Consider the following 20,259-nt stretch of genomic DNA (forward strand, 5'->3'; position numbering starts at 1 on the left):
ATTGTTTTGGAGAAGTTGATAATAAATTAAAAACTTGCCCAGACAACCATGTTTTCAGTAGGTATCTAACAATTGAAAATTTTGATTCCAAGCATATTTGTAAAGGTAATGAGCTTCACAAGCCAGGTGCTACTGAAGAAAATAATGATTTTTGGTTCTATCTAACTGAGCCTTAAAGAGACAGCTGTCACTGATAAAAAGGTCTTCTGGAGGTACAAAAACCATATATTGAAGACCCTTACTCAGAAGAGCCTTACTCAGAAGAGCCTGGAACAAAAAGAACTCATTCTAGTAAAAAGATTATTTTTTACAATAATCACCTGTTCAGATCATGAAATACTGTATCTTTGACATACAGGTTATTTCTTTACAGCCTTTTAATCATAGGAGGATAATTAGCTTGAAAGATGGTATTCACAGGAGTTAATTAAATTAATCCCCCAGATATCCAGTAGGACTTTTAAATTGTAAGGCTACATAAATATGCAACCAACTAGAAGAAGGGACTGTCAAAAATGACAGGGAAAAAGTCATTTACATGTGCAGAGTCACTCCCCCAGCCTCCCCTGCCACTAAGGACACTCCCCCAGCCTCCCCTGCCACTATGAACACTAAGAAAGCGTACATAGTTTCCACAGAAGGTTAAAGTACATGTGCTGTTATTCTGCGCGCTTCCTTTTACTTGCATAGAGGATGGATAATGTTTCAGTGCACACTTTATGCAGGCTGATCCACAGGAAATGCATAAAAAAGTGCCATTTTTACATGTTCCATGAGAAAAACGTTCATTGTGTTTTATGCGTAATAAAGGTTGTTGAGGGACAATTTGTGGTGGGATACAGAGAGTATTTATTTATTTATTTATTTGTTTGTTTATTTAAAAGTTTTATATACCGCACAATGGGTAGAGAACTATCCATCTAGGCAGTTTACATAATCACACATACATAAGTTAAGCAGTACATAAATACAAACAATTTAAAATTTTTCAAAAATCGACAATTAGATTGACCATAGGAAATGAAATCAATCATGAAATGTCCTGAAAACTCAGCACAAATATGGTTTCTGGAGTGTGACACACATGGTGACCAACACATAAATGTAGCAAATTACAGAGAGAGGAAGTAGAGAAATGGCAAAAGTACTTAAGGAAATAGGGAACAGCTTAATAGAAGGGTTGCCTTAACTTTAGAAAAACGAGTTGTCCAGTGAGAGGTTACATGGGCTGAAATCAAAACTCTTCAGAAACTGAGGAAACAAGAGACACATTATGCAAACAAACTTGCTTAAACCCTAAGGGGCCGATGCAATAAAATTTGCAGAAAATGGACGCTGATTTTTCAGCGCCCACTTACTTAGCGCACGCATGGCGCCCACAAGGGGGGGGGCGCCATGCAATAAACAAATTAGGGGGTCGCGCTAGCAAGGAGGTGCTGGGGTTGCTAGCGCGACCTTAGTGCCTCCTTGATAATGCCACCCCGCAGTTACCGGCGGTCTGCCGGTTATGAACACCGATGCCGATAAACTCGGCGTCGGTTTTCATTGCTGCAGCCGGCCGGTTATGAAAACCGACGCCAAGCATATCGGCGTCGGTCTTCAAAGCAGCCGGCAGTTTTTTTTTTCCTTTGTTTTTAACTTTAAAAAAAGTACAGAAAAGCAGTATTTTTTGTCAGTGCGCTCAGCTATTAATGCATGCTCCAGGCAGGCGTTAATATCTGAGCGATAAATGTGCATCTGAGATGCACATTTATTTTTTTTTGCATTTGGAGTGAATGAGTAATAGCCTCATTCACATGCATTTGCATGTGATGAGCGCTAACTCATTCACTCTGCGTCGGACGCGCGTTAAATAGGCGCTAATCCCCCTATTGCAGTAGGGGGTGGATTAGCACCTATTTAACCTGCATCCGACAGCGGGTTAAACAGTGCGCTCGGCTGAGCACACTGTATTGCATCGGCCCCAAAGATACTCAAAGAAACCCTAGGATGCTACAGAACCTTCCAGACAATACAAATAGTTTTTCTTGCCAGAAGAATACTTACAAAAAAAAAAAATTTGAAAGAATTCCTAAGGACTCATGTTCACAAACAGAGAAAATGAGGTCTTACATCAGTCCCTGTCAAAAATCTGGAGTCAATTATTAGAGACCATGTGGTAAAACACTTGGTGAAGCACAAGCTGTTGAACTACTAATTGAAAGGGATTAAAAAAATATACAGTGCCGACTGTGACAAACTCGCTGGTAAGAATTTATGTATTGTTTTTCCTGTGGGTTTTTTTTTTTTTAATTGCCCCCAGTTTTTAAAATGTTACTCACTGTAGGTCACTTTCAAACAATAGGTGCTTGGACTTTTGGACTACACGGCCAATGTAATAGTGGGTCCTTTACTGTATATTTCAACATTTCAAAGGCTTTGGAATGAAATCTCACAAGTGAGGCCATTAAAAATAAAATTGAAAAGGAAAGATAGTTGGAGATTTTTGAAAGTACACACTAGCAAAGCAGACTGACAGTCGTAAAGAATATGGTGGCCTTGAGTTCTTGATGGAAACTGGCAACCTATGGAGTGCTCTAAGGGGCAGTTCTTGGGTAATTCTACTTACCGTATTTTAAATTGATTTTAAGGCTTGTAGATATTACATTTATATGATGGGACAGTCAAACAAGGATATATGAAAGTTTGGATTTTACAGGTTTTGTTGTATCTATTGGGGTCATGTGGAGACGGCCACTTTAAGACTTACAACAGCAGGTTCAAGCGGGTAGGGCCACAGCTACCCTACCTATCCCATAATTGAGAACACTGGCCTGACTGGAAGTGATTGACAATGGCAACCCTGAACTTTCTTTAGCACGCCCGAGCAGCAATACAGTAGCAATGAATGAAGCCGTAATGCACATCTTGTTGTATTTAGAAGTTTTAATTCTTTTCTATTTTTAACTGCCTTTAGTAGGGAGAGAGAGATGTGGAGAAAAATCACAATGCATAATCATAAACACAGAGACATAGAATACGACTGCAAACAATGACCGCAAGTCCATTTGGTCTACCCACAGAGCAGTCTGAACAGGTGTGAAAGGTGTGACTGTATCCGGCGCCAATGGTTGGAGGGGCCCTGTGGATGTTGCACCGCACAGGTTTAATGACAGCCTTGTAGTGTGGGCTGGTGGCAGGAGGAGGGAACCAGGTCAAGTGTGCAGGTCTTACTCTCTCTCCTCTGCTGAAGCTCCTGGGAGAGGCAGCTCAGATAACATGGTGGTGTCAAAAGAAGATTGGCAGTGAGCATGGGGTCTGTGATCCAATATGTATTCACAGCCCTAGGGTCTAGCCTGGCTCTTCCCTCGTGGATGGTCTTCTTGTTTGGAAAGGAAACCCAGGCAGGTTGCTGCTATGAGAATGTACTTGTTCACAGGCCTGTACAGCATGCTACTCATCCCTGAGCTCCTCTTCTCTACTAGTAGCTGCTAGGCCAGATTCAGCAGCTTCCCTGTGTACAAGATAAAGTGAGTGGGGGATGAGAGAGTGTACGAAAGCCCACATGATGGAAGGAGAGAATAGGAGAAGAAGAAGGAAAGAGTGGAGGTTAGTGGGTGGGAGCAGAGAGCTGCTGGAAAATGATAGAGGGAGTGGAAAAAAGGAGAGTCCTTGGGTAGGAGAGTGAATGAAGGTCTGATGAGGAAGGGAGAGAGTAGAGGCTTATGTAGGGGAGAGGGTAGAAAAGGAAGGACGTAGATAGCTCCCTCTCTGTGAGGAAGTGATCAATGTTCTTTTTGGGGGGGGGGGGGGAATGACTTGATTAGTAATTAAAACATTGGGCCATTGGCAAGAAACACAGCACATGGTAATTAAGGGAGGTGGGAGAGATGGAAAGGAATGTGAGGAATGTAAGGGATGAAAAAGAAGATGGAGGTGGGGGAATTGTAAGGGAGGGAGAGATTTCTCCATGAAGAGCCAAATTCACTAGGTCCAGAAACTCCAAAGACAGCCATTAGCCTTTCCTTCCATGGTAGAGATTTGGATGGAATGTGACCTTCCTCCATGATCTTGGTTGGATGAGACACTATCTACTAAGGCACCATCTACTGATGTAGTCACTTGTGATCCCTAAACCTATTGACTTAGTGGTCCTCACTGCTGGGATATCCCCAAACTTCTTCACTTTTACCTGAAGTGTGGTGAGTAGTTCTCTAGGAACTGGTGGAGAAGAGGATCATTCTCCTCACCTTGGAAAATGATGTGGAAGATATGGGGTCTGAGTAGCAGTATCACTGTGCTGCTTACTGTCTATGAAGTCACTTGCATATCCAGTGACTCAGGATAATGAGTGGTCTCCTTCTCAATCTGCTATCTTCTCCCTATCCACCTATTGTCTTTTTTTCCATGTCTTCTTTACCTTCTCTCCTTCTGCTCCACTTCTTCTTCATGCCACTTCTCTTTCTCCTCCTCCTGTTCTGACTCCTCCCTCCAGGAGCTCTCCACAATTTTCTAGAAGCACTGAATATAAGTGGTTTTATAGTTGTCCTGAGGAGCTGGTGTAACCCTGGTTAGGTTGACATTGCCTCTAGGTCAAATTGCCATGCTTTGCACTAGCTAACTTGAATACCATAACAAAATTACCATATGATATTTCTGCATATTACTAATTTAGCTCATAGGACAATATCAATTAGTTTTTACTGCAGGTATCTGAGATACCTGCAGTAACTGGCCAATTTTACTGTACTTTGGCACATAGATCTTTAAGTGTTGGGCAGCACTGACTTTCTCAGATAGTATCACTTCATGCAATGCAGACTAATTTAAACAAACATATGCTCTGTGCAAATATTGCAAAATTACATGAAAAAAGTAACAATACTCATCTATCTCTTATCAGTGTAACTACAGTCATTATTTATGAAAATCCTTATACTGCTCTTCCACCAGTCCCCTGTACTCTTGGGGGCAGCCATGTTTGCAGCAGTGCGACATACCACTTCACATCGACCAACTAGATCCAGTGAGTGTGAAACAGTTTGTGGCTGTCTTGCTAGCATGATGTTCAGGGTCATTGCAGGGGAACGTTTTAAGATTTACCTTGTTACAGTCTTGTTCCATGCACTTTTGAAACAATGCATTCTGCAGCGAAAATGCAGTTTTCTTTTTCAATGACTTTGGGGGAAGGGGTTGCAACACAAAGGGAGAGGGGGGTTTAAGCTGCTCACATGATTCCCCCACTTCTTTATTCCCTCCCACTCTAAAAGCACCATTTGCAGAGCCAGAGGATGCCATTCTCTTCCGGCTGGCATAAATGTTCCAGTCATTAGTGCTCTGACTTTCAACACATTAGTTGTGCACGTTTAAATTTCAGCACCCATTGTGTTTACAAGGTGAATCTAGACTCCTCGCATAAGGGCTTTCAGGCTACTGCTGTTATTATAGATAGAGGTGCCCTGAAGGGGGTGAGAGGGACTTCAGATTTTTAATCCTGTCTGACCTGAGGTCCTGACATCTGAAAAATGATACATCAAACTAAGGCAACTGCCGGTTAGTGCTACCACCGACTCTGAGCTCTGAGTGCATCTATAGCCCTGCAGTAACAGTGGGTTTTGCATTTTGGGGTCCAACAGAACATTTTGGGCAGTTCTCCTGTACAGAGGTCTTGTTTGTCAAAAGGATCAGCAACTTTCTCACAACATCTTTTAACCCTACACATGCCTTTGTTCAGAATGTCCTTTGCAGGACAACCAATTATTTACTTGCAAAGAGTCTAGGCAAATGTTATATGCTGGGATGGTAACTTTAAAAGAGGTGTCCATTTTATAACATAGCCGCATATATGCGGGCATGTTATAAAATAGCCTGGACACATATATATGTGCACAATTAAATGAACATGCACATGTGCACACAAATGCCATTTCTACCGCATAAGTATGTGAATTTTAAAAGGGATGTGCGCCAACGCCATTCGCCATTTTCCCAGTGTATTATTCCCAGTTCGCTCAGTTTAGAGAAAGGACTTGCAAACACCCCTAATTTAATAGCCACCCTTCCCCCTTGTTAGCCCCAACCCTTAAAACCCCACTGACTAGCCTAGATCCTTTTGTTTTAATACTCGCCATCCATAGCAGAAATAAATTTACGCGGCAGGGGACAGTGGCGCGCACAAAGACGCATTAGTATGCGCACATTTCTTGGCGAGGCTCCGACATGCCCATGCCCCATCTAGATCACGCCCACACTCCAGCCCGTTTTAGAATCTTTTCACTTGTGCACGCTCAGGAGATACGCAGGTCCACGGGCTTATAAAATCCGCTCGGTGCACGCCGGTCCAACTTGTGCACGTAACTCCCTGTTTTGGTGCGGGGAGGGCTTTTAAAATTTCCCTTTAAGATGTCACAAAGAGTGGTCCTAGATAGCATGCTGACACGGCACCAAAAAAATTGTCATTAAAGGAAAATAAAGCGTTTCCCGTTTTCCACCACCTTTGAAAGAGTTGGTAAACGAACAACCCTCCTCCCCCCTCATAAAGTGTTACCTTATTATTAGAATAAGATGATTCACTATTAGGAGTTAGTGCCTTCCTCCCAAGAAATGCATTAAGTTAGAAAAATAAAAAGGTATTGCCTTATATTATGTTTTTTGTTTGTTCATTTTTATTTCCAGTCATTTGAGTGGACTACCACAGTAACCACACATTCTACTTTTATCTGAGCTGGTAAAAATGTTTTGGAAATGCAGACATATTCGATGTCTTTAACAAAGGCTAGAGGACCGTAACGATTTGACTGAGAAGTGAGATGCAGTCAGCTCCCCACATTGTCATCCATGGGGGTCCCTATACTCATGAATACATTTCCCTTAGAAGTTTTTGGTTTTCCCCCTTAATCTCATCTTCTCCTTTCTTTCCCCTTGCTCTTGTTTAGGTTTTTGGATTCTGAATTGACTTTTATTTTTGGTTAACATAACTAAAAATTCACATTGCCTCTGATTACTGGGTAGAAGGTGTATATATGTTCATGTGCCTGCACCTGCTCACACATCAACTGAATATATATGTTTTTTTGATATATATTTTGACTTGTGTAATTTGCCATTCTGTACTCTACTGTAGAATTTCATAAGGCATAATCACTTGTTTAAAAAAAAAAAGCGATAGAGACACCGATATTAGAACAGCTTTGTGGTATGTAATCTCTTAATTTCTTTCACTTTCTCCAAGTTTTAAGAATTTGTGTTACTTCCCCAGCGTCTCCTAGGTTTCTCAATTCTGTTGGCAGTGTTTAGGATCTTTCTATTTTAATGAGATCAGAATCAATAGCTTTAGAGTGATAACAGAGACACTAACAAGGAGGCAAAGAGCTAATCTTCACAAATCTAGCCTTGATGAGATGTAATATGAACAGACAAAAGGATTACAGCGTTTAGGACAAAATATTAGGAACACAAGCAGAACTAGCTCTCAAAGTGCTGATTATTTCATTTTTTTTTTACTACATAGCATTCAAGAAGTATCTTTCAGCATTGTTTTGATTAAAGCATTTCACTGAGCCCAGGATACTGCATTTCACAGTCACACTTTTATATTTTCACAGCTGTTTTAATCAGGAAAAAAAACTCTACAGCTTTGATAGCTTGGAAGCATATGGATGACAAAAGTTTTCAAATGTGCTACACAGTATAACTGAAGTAATGATTATTCTGTTATTGGCCTATCACTGAGTTTCCTTCAGTTCTCCAGCTAAATATTGTCTTCTGAATTTATTTGAACAAATTAACATTATTATTATAATATTATTAAACCAGTTTTTCTGCTTACTACAGGCCTCAAGTTCATTGTTAGCTCAAATTAATAAATACCAATTTTTTTTTTAACTATCTATGCCAATGAAAAATAGCACTTAATAAAAATTACAAAACATATAGGCACTGACCACTTAGTTTCCACTATCATCACTCTGTCTATCTATCATTACTATTATAGTTATATACACAGGGAAAAATAGGAAAAATATGCATTTTAATTTAATACAAATGAGTTGCCATGCTAAAACTGTAACAATTATAGTGACAGGGAAACAAAAATCTGATAAGAATGGAAGGTAGCGATACATCACAGAAACAGAAACAAAAGAGATTAGCTGAAGTCGAGCCTCGCCACTGTTTACCTTGCAAAAGACAGAAGCTGCTTCAAAAACAAATGTCTGGATTAATGAGAACTTTAATACTGAAGCGGTGTGTGTTTATTGCCGGTGACCACCAGACATAAATCTTGCAAGCACACAATGTACAATGCAAGGCAGCCCCAAGGTTTTTTTTTTTTTTTTTTTCCCTCGCGCTTTTTTTTTTTTTCAGTCTCAATTTGTGTGCAAGTGTGTGTTAAATGCTGTTGAAAAATAGTGACCTTTAATAAAGGATCGTATCCCGAGACTACTTTCCCAGACATTCGGTGACCTTTCAAACCAGACTGGGGTGAGGGGGTGTGGATTTTGGACTTTGAACCGTCCAGTTCCCGCTGTGTTCCTCTGTTTGCCAGGCTACTTTTTATTGTGTCACAGGGGAGCGTTCTGTATGCAAAGCAGGCTGAGCTGCCAGCCGGAACCTTCGCAAATCAATTTGTCTGTGAAGGCCAGTCCAGCGCAGTGAAAGATGGTGCAGCAGGACAAACTGCACCTCTCTTTGTGACATCATCGCTTGTGGCACTTTTGTCAGCCCCCATCAATACCAAAGCACTATTGGGAAAAACGGAGACTTTTTTTTTTTTTTTAACCCCTACTAGCCACCAGGAAATCAACAGAAAGGGGAATCAATTCATTGCACAAAAACCTTTAGTGTTGTTTTTAACGTGACACGATTGGGTATCTCCTCCTTCCAATGTCTTCTCCACATTAGCATAATTGCTTTATTTTCCTCCTTTCGATATCGGTCTAGTGATTTACAATATCAAAGACAATTCTGAAGCTCCTCGACGGGATTCATTTTGTTGTAGAACCTGGAAGTCTGCGCTTCTGGGATTTTACTGGCAGGACAGACTTTTGGGAATAAAGGTACATTGAGTCCTTTCCTTTTGTGTCATAGGAAATATGTTTATTCCAAGTACAGCTTACTATAATACTGCTGGCACATGAGTCATTCAGGCAAGGTTTGGTATGGTATTGGGTATATCATAAATCTTGCTTGAAGCCCTGAGGTTTTAGGCCACTAAATCTTTATAATCTATATTAATCTGGCCAAATTTCTATGAGAATAAAAAAATTCTCTCTCTGTCTCTGGTTTTGGAAGTGTTTTTGTATCTTTGCATAACAACCTACTTAAAAAATATGGAGTGAATCAGCATATGCACATGTAAGTAGCCTGTACTCATGCAATCGCTATTTTATCAAAATGTAAAGTATGCACATACTTTTGGTTTCGTGTGCCCATATAGGCATGGAAAAAATGGGCAGTCTAGGGATATTCCAGAGCAGAGTCAAAGGTTACAGGAGTAAGTTGCTATACTTACGTAATTTTGCACCTGCTAATTATCTCCTGTAACTGATATCCGGTTTGATTACTGTGTATTATTGGCTGGGTGGGAGGTCTTGTTGTCCAGGCTGAAGAAGGGAGTTCAGGAGGGTCTTGACTGGGTGAGCTGGTGGAATAACTGGAAAACTGGGCATTTTAATTATGCACTCATGGTTTAAAATATACCGACTTACATGTGAAATGGGTTTTGCACGAGCAGGCCCTACTTTATTTTCACACGTAAAATGTATGCAATGCATATTTTTAAAATGAACAGGGAAATCGTGCATTTTCGATGCATTGAAATCCTCGCTCTCATTGCATTCATTGCATGCAGATGTTGCAGGGTAGAATTGCATGCATTTTATAAAACATGCAGATCTGTTACACGCGGGTTATAAAATAGTATCGTAGATCTCTGTGCGGCCATGTACACGCGTACATGCGGCTGTGCAGATTTGTTTGGAAGTTATTCTCCCACTAATTTAAGCCAATTACTTGCACTGCCATTTTTTGAAGAAAAGGGTTTATAAACTTCTAGGACATAAAGCCTTCCAAACTGAGGTTAACTGAAACCCCTACCTGCTTTATAATATTTATAATAGGAAAAGTAACCCATGTAACATTTGCCATTTAAAAATAAAAGGAATCCGTTTTTAAGAGTTAATATTTTAGGTTGCCAGTCTCTTTAGATACAAAGGCCCTAAATAAATAAATGTTGGGAGGGGGGGGGGGAAGGAGGAGGGGGAAGACAGGATTTTGATTCCTGAACTTAAATCTGTCCATCGGAAATGCTAAAACTCAGACTGCAGCAAAAAAACATAATGAGCCAACATTTTGCAGAAAGCAGTTGTTAGATCAATTTATGATCTATGCAGTAATTAATCATTTTTATATGTCACAAAAGATGGGGAGCAAAGTTCGATTACCAGAGAAACACTGACTGATTACAGTTCCTCTGTATATAGCGTGGTGAGTGCAGCTCTCAACACTTGATTAGCATAAAAAGATAGGTCATGGTGGCTTTACCTCTGAAAAGGTAGCCCACTGGCATAAAGATACATATGTGACACTTACAGTGTTAGCAGATCTGACACATACTCTCAGGGTTTGCTTCCCCCAAATTTTGGACTTAGAAAGATCTATGGCCCGAAGATATTCAGCAAATAGAAATAATCAGTCTCTGTTAAATAAAGAAGACAGAGATCCAGTGCGTCTTAGAAAGAAATCACATACCCCCATCCTAATATTCAGGTTTTTAGATTAACTGCTGTTCTAACATTCATAATACACAGTATCAACTTTGTTACAATAAACATCACCTTCATTATCCCTTTTCCAACCTCCAGATTCACTCTCCTGACTGGTCAAAGGAAACTCATTGAACATCACCCCCTCCCCCCGTGATACCAGCTTGAATTAATGACAAGAAGTAAAAAATACTTGCCCATACTTCAATCGTAGTACTGCCTAATTAAAATGTTTTCCAAACCATTTACATGGAACTCAATGGGGAAAAATGGAAAGAAACACAGAAAAGCACGTTCTTAAGCAGAAACAAGTAGCAGAATACATTATGGTATACACACCTTCTTTCAACTACCATATATATATATATATATATATATATATATATATATGTATATATATATATATATATATGTATGTATTTAAAATAAAATCTTCCCCAGGTCCCTCCAACCCCCTAACCCCATCAATAAGATGGGGCCTGGGCCTACTAACTAGGCTGCGGTCCTCCCCAGGCCCCTCCCACACCTTCCACCCTACAGAAATTAGCTAGGGATGGCCTCTCTGGACCCTATGCACCACTTCCAGGGAGATCCTGTTAGAAGAAAGGGGCAGGAGTGATCCCTACTTGTTCCTGCCCATCTGTGACTTAAAAAAAAATGGCACCCAGCCTGAAGAGTGGCACCAAATTGACTTCCAATGAATGCCAGCCTTAGGGCTGGCCAGTGTCATTTTCTTGTACGGCTATACAAAAAAATGGTGCTGATCGGCCTTGTGACCAGCGTCATTTTGATGCCACTTTGGCACCCGTCTCAGGGCTGGATGCCATTTTTAAAATGTTACAGTAGGGCAGAAGTAAATGGGGGGGGGGGGGGGGATCTCTCCTAACCCCATGGAAAGGATAAGTGGGAGCTAGGTGTTACGACAGTCGCTGCCCGTCTCCACTCTGCTCTGCTTACCTCTTTGGCAACTCCTCCCGCAGCTGATGGACGCCTGGCTGCCACGGCGCCTGCCTGCCGTCCTCTCCGGCGTCCCCAGTCCGGCTTGGGCGCTGCATCCCGCCATGTTGTTCAGCTGCCATAGGGTGCGCGCGCTGCATGGCCCTGTTTCTTATTTCTTCTTTGGTGCGAACCTCAGGGGCGTCCCCCTGTGATGACATCACACATCCTGGATACAAAAGCCTACTCTGTTTAATTGCTATTCGAGTTAGCAAGGGTCTCCTTACGGATGGGATTTGCTCTCCGTACCTAGCTACTCTGTCTCTCCTTAATTGGACTTACTCTATCGGGGTACCCGCTCCTCGGGGGCCTCTCTCTTTTCTTTCAGGTCGCTGTCTGGAACCGGTACTCGCTCCTCCAGGGCCCATGTTCTCTGACTCGCTGCCTGAACTTATCGCTTCTGCTTGGAAGAACCTGCTGCCTACACCATCAGTGAGTTACCATCTATATTCTCTCAGAGCTGTTCCCTGGAACCAGGTACTCGCTCCTCGAGGGCCTGCCTCTACGCCAGCTTCTGTGTTACCTTCCGGGAGAAACCGCTGTGTGAGTAATCAACCAACGAGGCTTTATACCAGACCCCTTTGTATGCTCCACTGTACTCACTATCTCAGTTTCTCTCCACTACAGCACGGCTATTGAGGGATCACTGTTCCAGTGTCCTGAGGGACTATAAGCCCAGCTGGGCTTCATCTCAACTCACTACTGCCACCTCTGGTGGCTTCTCAACTCTGTTTAATAAAAGATAATTCTTTGTTGTGTGTCCTAAAGCTGAGCCTGACTTGTGGCCCCTCACGGGACTTCCCCCCATGGGCGTGGTCATCTACCACAGTGTCCAAGGGTCCACCCAAAACCTTACAAACAATAACAGATTGCTATCTCCATGGATCCGGCTCAGCTCAATGCCCTGAAGGCCATTCCGGGCCTGGCCCTGCGCATTTCGGAACAGCAAGACACATTGGAGAAACTCACTTCAGCGTTTCATCAGCTAAACGCACAGAAGATCCAAGGCGCTACTTCCAGTAATGAAGGTCAGTTACCTGAAGTAACTTTAAAGACTGCTGTACTGCTGGCTGCTCCAGTTTGTTTCTCGGGAGAGATTCGGAAGACCAGGGGCTTTCTAAACCAGTGCTGCATGCATTTTGCATTACAGCCTTCTCACTTCCCCACAGCTTTTGCCAAGACTACTTACATTCTATCTTATCTTGATGGAAGGGCCTTGTCTTGGGCCTCTACACTGTGGGAACGCAAGGATCCTATTTTGCAGGATATAGATGGATTTTTGGACTTATTCAAATCCATTTTCGATGATCCTGCCCGCCTGACCGTTGCCGGTTCTGCTCTGGTGGACCTGAAGCAAGGCAACCGACCACTGGCTGATTTTGCAATAGAGTTTAAGACTCTTGCGACAGAACTCTGCTGGGACCCCAAATGCCTGAAAACTCTCTTCTTCAGAGGCCTGGAGACTCGCTTGAAAGACGAGCTGGCCGCTCGTGAAACACCTGACTCGCTGGATGAACTAGTGGCTTTGGCTACTAGGATCGACCATCGGCTTCGTGATAAGGTGAAAGAACTCCAGCCTAACAGACGACCAGGTCAGAAGGAGGCTAGTGCTAAACCTGCACTTCAGATGGTTCCAGTAATTCCTGCTGCCAGTGGAGATGCAACTTGGTCGCAGTCATTTGACTTCCAAAGAGAGAATACTTCAGAAGAGGCATGGTCTGTGTATGTATTGTGAACAGGCTGGTCACGATGTCCCAACATGCCCAATTCGTCTGGGAAACAGATGGGCCTAAGTCCTGCAGGAGGATTGTTCTTAGGCCTTACTACGCCCTCTCCTCCGCCCTCTCTCCCAGTCTCTTTGATCTGCGGACCGTCTGAGTTTCAAACCCTTGCCCTGGTGGATTCAGGGGCAGGAGGCAACTTTATTCTTCAACGCCTAGTGGAACATTTGAGGATCCCCCTCATCACTTTGAAGATTCCACTTCTCATATCTTCCATCCATGGGGAGCCCTTACCAGGTGATGTGACTTGCCAAACTGTACCAGTAACTCTTCGCACCAGAGCTCTCCATACCAAATCAATTCCCTTCTTTGTGTTAGAGAAGGCCATGCACCCTATCATCCTGGGGTTACCCTGGTTGCAGTTGCACCAACCCCAATTTGACTTGACATCCTTGAAACTCTCCCCGCTGGGGCCCAGGTTGTCATGGAAAGTGCCTTAAGGAGATTGCTTCTGTCATCTGCATGCCTACAACTCCAGTGATGCTGGGACTGCCACCCCAATACACATCTTTTAATGATGTGTTTTCCAAAGAAGCTGCTGACTTTCTTCCTCCGCATAGGTCCTATGACTGTGCCATAAGACTGAAACCCAATACTGAACCTCCTAAAGACGTGTCTATCCACTCTCAGCGATTGAGAACAAGGCGATGTCCGAATACATCGAGGAGAATTTACAGAAGGGATTTATTAGACCATCGAAGTCTCCAGCCGGCACAGGCTTCTTCTTTGTGGGGAAGAAGGATGGTACCTTACGTACTTGTATCGATTACCGAGGTCTGAACGAGATCACGATTAAAGACTGCTACCCCCTGCCTTTGATCTCAGAGCTGTTTGACCGGCTTCAGTGGGCCAAAATATTCTCAAAACTTGACCTGAAGGGGGCCTACAACTTAGTTCGCATTCGCAGTGGCGACGAATGGAAAACAGCCTTCAACACTCAAGACGGCCATTTGAGTACTTAGTAATGCCCTTTGGCCTGTGCAATGCACCCGCTATATTTCAGAACATGATGAACGACATCTTGCGGGACCTGTTGTACAAGAGTGTCGTGGTATACCTGGATGATATCCTGATATTTTCTCAGGATCTGCCCACTCATCTAGAGGATGTCAAGCAAGAACTACGCCAATTCTGTGAACACCAGCTCTACGCCAAACTATCCAAGTGCGAATTCCATACAGACTCCATGCCTTTTTTTGGCTATATCGTATCTAAAGATGGCTTCAAGATGGACCCTCAAAAGCTAGAGAGTATAAAAAATTGGTCCCAACCTACCAGCCTGAAGGCCCTGAGATGATTTTTGGGGTTTATCAACTATTATAGAAGCTTTATAAAGAACTACTCTTCTTTAACAGTACCCTTGACCGCAATGACCGGCAAGGGTGCCAACGCTTCAAAATGGTCTGTGGAGGCCATTTCCGCTTTTTAGAAAGACTGCCTTTTCCATGGAGCCATGCTTGCGGAATCCTGACCCCAACAAGTCATTTATCGTAGAAGTTGACACTTCGGATGTCAGTATGGGGGCTGTATTAAGCCAAACTGGAGACTCTAAATCCTTACGTCCCTGCTCTTTCTTCTCACGACGTTTCTCCCCGGCAGAGAAGAACTATGGGATCGGAGATAAAGAGTTCTTGGCTATTAAGCTAGCATTTGAGGAATGGCGGCCTTGGCTCAAAGACGCTCAGCATCAAATAACTGTATTCACGGACCATAAAAATCTAGAGTAACTCTGCCATGCGCAATGTCTTAACCACAGACAAGCCAGATGGTCCTTATTCTTCAATCGTTTTGACTTTGTGCTTAAATATCGCCCTGGAGACAGAATTACCAGAGCTGATGCTTTGTCACGCTCCTTTCTCTCGGAGGATGTGCCTGAAGAACCTCAGCACATAATTGACCCGAAGAAAGTCATCTTGACGACTACATATTCTGTGCCTGCTGGTAAGACCATCGTGCCTAAACACCTCAGGAAGAAAGTGCTCTTTTGGGCGCTCGATTCCAAGCTGGCTGGCCATCCTGGTCAACGCCGCACCCTGCTCAAGATCCAGAAGTTCTATTGGTGGCCTACTATCAAGAAAGATACCCTATCCTAAGTAGCATCTTGTACCAACTGTGCCAAACACAAACCTGCTTCTGGCCCACCGTGGGGATTGCTGCAACCACTGCCAGTTCAGGAACAGTCCTGGTCACTCATTGCTACTGACTTTGTAGTTGATTTACCCCTTTCTGGAGTAATGAATACCATCTGGGTAACAGTTGATTGCTTCAGCAAGATGGCCCATTTCATGGCGCTGCCTGGCTTACCTTCAGCATTGGAGCTTGCGAAGCTCTTCATATCGCACATTTTTCGCCTTCACGGCCTACCAAGACACATTGTTTCAGACTGAGGACCTCAATTCACCGCAAGATTCTGGAGGGCCTTGTGTAAGTTATTCGACATCTCTCTAGACCAGTGGTTCTCAACCTTTTTTCTGTCGGGACACACCTGACAGATGGTTCTCACATGCGTGACACACTGACCCATGATCGTCACAGGGCTAGATGTAAATGTACAGTTTGCATCCACGGGAACCCCCCTGATCCACAATAATGGATGTAAAGCAGAATTATGACATTCCCCGTTCAACTCACTCTACAAAAAAGATATTCTGGTTCTGGTGTCATCTCAGTAACAGCAACTCAAACTCCTTCTACTTTCAGGCTCAATAGCCCTACTTATGAAAAGACAGCAGTTTACCACCAATGCATGTCCTCTTGAGAAAACGCAACAAATAAGACTGATAAAACACTTACATGCTAGTAAAATATCTCTGTAACAGACACAGAACCGACCTAACATACTCCCAGGATCTGTAGTAATGCACATAAACTAATCCACACACAGTTACACCTGTATTATGGAATACACTCAAACAGGAGCAACCCTATCTATGAAAAGGCAACACTACAAATATTAAATCAGGCCCTAAAAACCAATACACCTCTTATTAGGAAAACAGAACTAGCAAGCAGCTATAGGTGCCCACACAGAAATAATTGTAAAACTATACTAATAAGCAGAATAAATGTTTCTAAATAGCTATGAACAGAATAACATCCAACAATTAAAAACTCATAAAAACTATTAAAAATTCTCCAAACACCAATAAAATATTTCAAAAAAAGCAGACACATCACATAATATTAAATAATTAAAATAGCAGTCAATCAAGAAAAATAAACTTAAAAAGCCACCTTTACTTACCCCCTCCAGCAGCTTTCCTACTCCTCTTCCATGCAGGCTGTAGCACACACCAGAAGCAGCAGTAGTGGCTAAGCTCTATACTCATGGTCCTCTTCCTTAGGGCCCATGTCTCTCACACACACACACACCATACCAGTCATGCCCCCATGACCAGTTTCTGTCTCTCACACACCAATCATCTCCCAGTCTTTGACAAACACACCAGTCACCTTCCTGAACAGTTTCTCTCATGCCATACACACACACACAGGCTTCCCACTCCCGTGTTCCACTTACATATATGGGCTTCTCACTCTCATAATCACTTTCTCTTTCTCACATACACTCACCAGTCTCTCACTCCCATGCTTGTTCTCTCCACATGCACAGGCTTCTCATTCCCATAATCACTTTCTTTCTCTCCCACATACACACACACCAGTCACCTGATCTCTCTCATGCATACACACACAGGCTTCCCACTCCCATGTTCTCTTTCAGATATACAGGCTTCTCACTCCCATGCTGTATCTCACACACTCCCAGCTTTCTCACTCCCATGCTCACTCTTCACATGTACAGGCTTCTTATTCCCATAATCACTTTCTTTCTCTCTCTCACATACACGCAAACACACACCAGTCACCTGATCTCTCTCATGCATATACACACACACATAGGCTTCCCACTCTCATGTTCTCTTTCAGATATACAGGCTTCTCACTCCCATGCTGTGTCTCACACACACACAGGTTTCTCACTCCCATGCCCACTCTTCACCTGCACAGGCTTCTCATTCCCATAATCACTTTCTCTCTCTCTCTCTCACACACACCAGTCACCTGATCTCTCTCATGCATATACACACACACATAGGCTTCCCACTCTCATGTTCTCTTTCAGATACACAGGCTTCTCCCTCCCATGCTGTGTCTCATACACACCCAGGTTCTCACTCCCATGCTCACTCTCTTCACATGCACAGGCTTCTTATTCCCATAATCACTTTCTCTGTTACACACACACACACCCAGTCTCTCTCTCATTTCCATGCTCGCTCTCCACGTGCACAGGCTTCTCATTCCCTGAATCACATTCTCTCTCTCACATTCACATACACACCAGTCACACCGTCACCTTACCAACCAGTCTCTCTCATATACATGCACACACACACAGGCTTCCCACTCCCATGCTCTCTCTCACATAATCAGGCTTCTCACTCCCATGCTTTCTTTCACATACATCCCCACAACACCAGGCTTCTTACTCCCATGCTTTCTCACATACCCAGATTTCTCACTTCCATGCTTTTTCTCTCTCTCTCTCTCACACACACATCCCTGACTGTCTCACACTCTCACATACACATCAGTCATCTCCTTGAGCAGTCACTTTCATTGTCTCTCACATATACACATACATCAGCTCTCTGACCAGTTTCTCTCAATCACACACATACTCTCGATCAAATACATTCTCTCACTTACACACAGGCTCTCAATCACACACATTCTCTCACTTACACACAGGCTGGCTGGCTGCTTCTCTCTCTTTCTGTCACTCACTTCCTCCCCCCCCCCAGCACAAACGGTAGCTGCTCCTCCAGCCCCCGCAGGCCAAGAAGGAAGAATTCCATCGATCGCGGGAGGCTCATGCTGCTCTCTCCTTTCCCTTCCGCTTTCTCCCCCAGAGCAGGAAGATCAGCTGCCTCTCCTGCTGCCACCGGACTCCTGCTATCTTCGGGCGTCCAAACTTCCTGTCGGGGGGGGGGGGGGTAGCGGAAGCGCAGCGCACAACGTCCGCTTCCTCCCTCCCCCCCCCCCGCAGGAAGATCGGCGGACCATAAGGCCCGACGCCCGAAGATAGCAGGAGGCCGGTGGCAGCAGGAGAGGCAGCTGATCTTCCTGCTTTGGGGGAGAAAGCGGAAGCTGTGCGCGACGCTTCCGCTCCCCCACCCCAAGCAGGAAGATCGACGGACAATACGGCCTGACGCCCGAAGATAGCAGGAGAACGGGTGGCAGCAGGAGAGGCAGCTGATCTTCCTGCATTGGGGGGAGGAAGCGGAAGCTGCACGCGGCGCTTCCGCTCCCCCCCCCCCCGAACAGGAAGACCGGTTGGCCATACGGCCGCAGCAGCGCTTCCCCATGTGTGCCGTGATGGCGCGCGAGGCGTGGGTTCTCTTGCGGCACGGCCTTTCTTCTTCCAGCACACCACTTCCTGTTCCGGGTCCGGGGGGGGGGGGGGAATGCAGGCGCGGGAAGAAGAAAAGGGCAGCCGCGGATGCCACAGCTTTTTTTTTTTTTGCACCGCTGCTGTTCCCGCTGGGCTTGAACGTGCTGATAGCCCGGCGGCAACGGCTGCAGGGAAGAACGAGCAGCGGGAGGGACCGGGAGCCACGCGACACACCTGCCGGTGCTTGGCGACACACTAGTGTGTCGCGACGCACCGGTTGAGAACCGCTGCTCTAGACTACACTTCAGCCTATCATCCGCAATCAAATGGCCAAACCGAACGGATGAATAGAACCTTAAAACAGTTCATTCGAGCCTACATGAGTTGCTGTCAGAATAACTGGGCTGAACTGTTACCTTGGGCTGAATTCACCATCAATTCTTTTCCAGCTACATCAACTGGATCAACACCTTTTGAAGTGGTATATGGACACTCTCCAACACCGCCATTTCCACTGAAGCTCTCAGTGACATCCCCAGCAGCTCAATCTACTGCTGATGAAATCGATAACCTGTGGACTCAGACGAAAGACATGCTAGTTAAAGCGAGTGACCGTGCTAAGAAGTTTTATGACGCTCACCATTCTCAAGCGCCTGTCTTCAAACCCGGTGACAAAGTCTGCTTATCTATCAAACATCTCAGGCTGAAGTTACCCTCCACTCATTTTGCTCTTCGCTACGTTGGACCATTTCCAATCCTCCGACATCTTGGCAACATCACTTACAGTCTGAATTACCACCTGGAGTAAACATCCACAACGCTTTTCACGTTTCACTCTTGAAACCCCTCATACTCAGTGAATTCTCTTCCAAGACTCAGGAACCACCTGCTATCAACGCAGAAGATGACCTAGAATTTAAGGTCGAAGAGATTCTTGATGTCCGAAGATGAGGCAAAACACTTGAATACGTTCTTTCTTGGGAAGGTTTCGGCTCCGAAGAAAACTCTTGGGAGCCTCAGGCTAACATCCTTGATAAAGAGATGCTCCGTCAATTTCATCTCACGCATCCTGGTACCCGCAGAGGAGACCGCCCTTTGAAGTGGGGTACTGTTACAACTGTCGCTGCCCGATGTCTCCACTCCACCCTCCTTACCTCTTTGGCGACTCCTCCCGTGGTTGCTGGATGCCTGGCGGCCGCGGCGTCTGCCTACCATCCTCTCCGGCGTCCCCAATCCGGCTTGGGTGCTGCATCCCGCCATGTTTTTCAGCTGCCACAGGGCGCGTGCGCCGCACGGCCCTGCTTCTTATTTCTTCTTTGGCGCGAACCTCAGGGGCGTCCCC

Source organism: Rhinatrema bivittatum, chromosome 3, assembly GCF_901001135.1.
Source record: "Rhinatrema bivittatum chromosome 3, aRhiBiv1.1, whole genome shotgun sequence".
NCBI lineage: Eukaryota > Metazoa > Chordata > Amphibia > Gymnophiona > Rhinatrematidae > Rhinatrema > Rhinatrema bivittatum.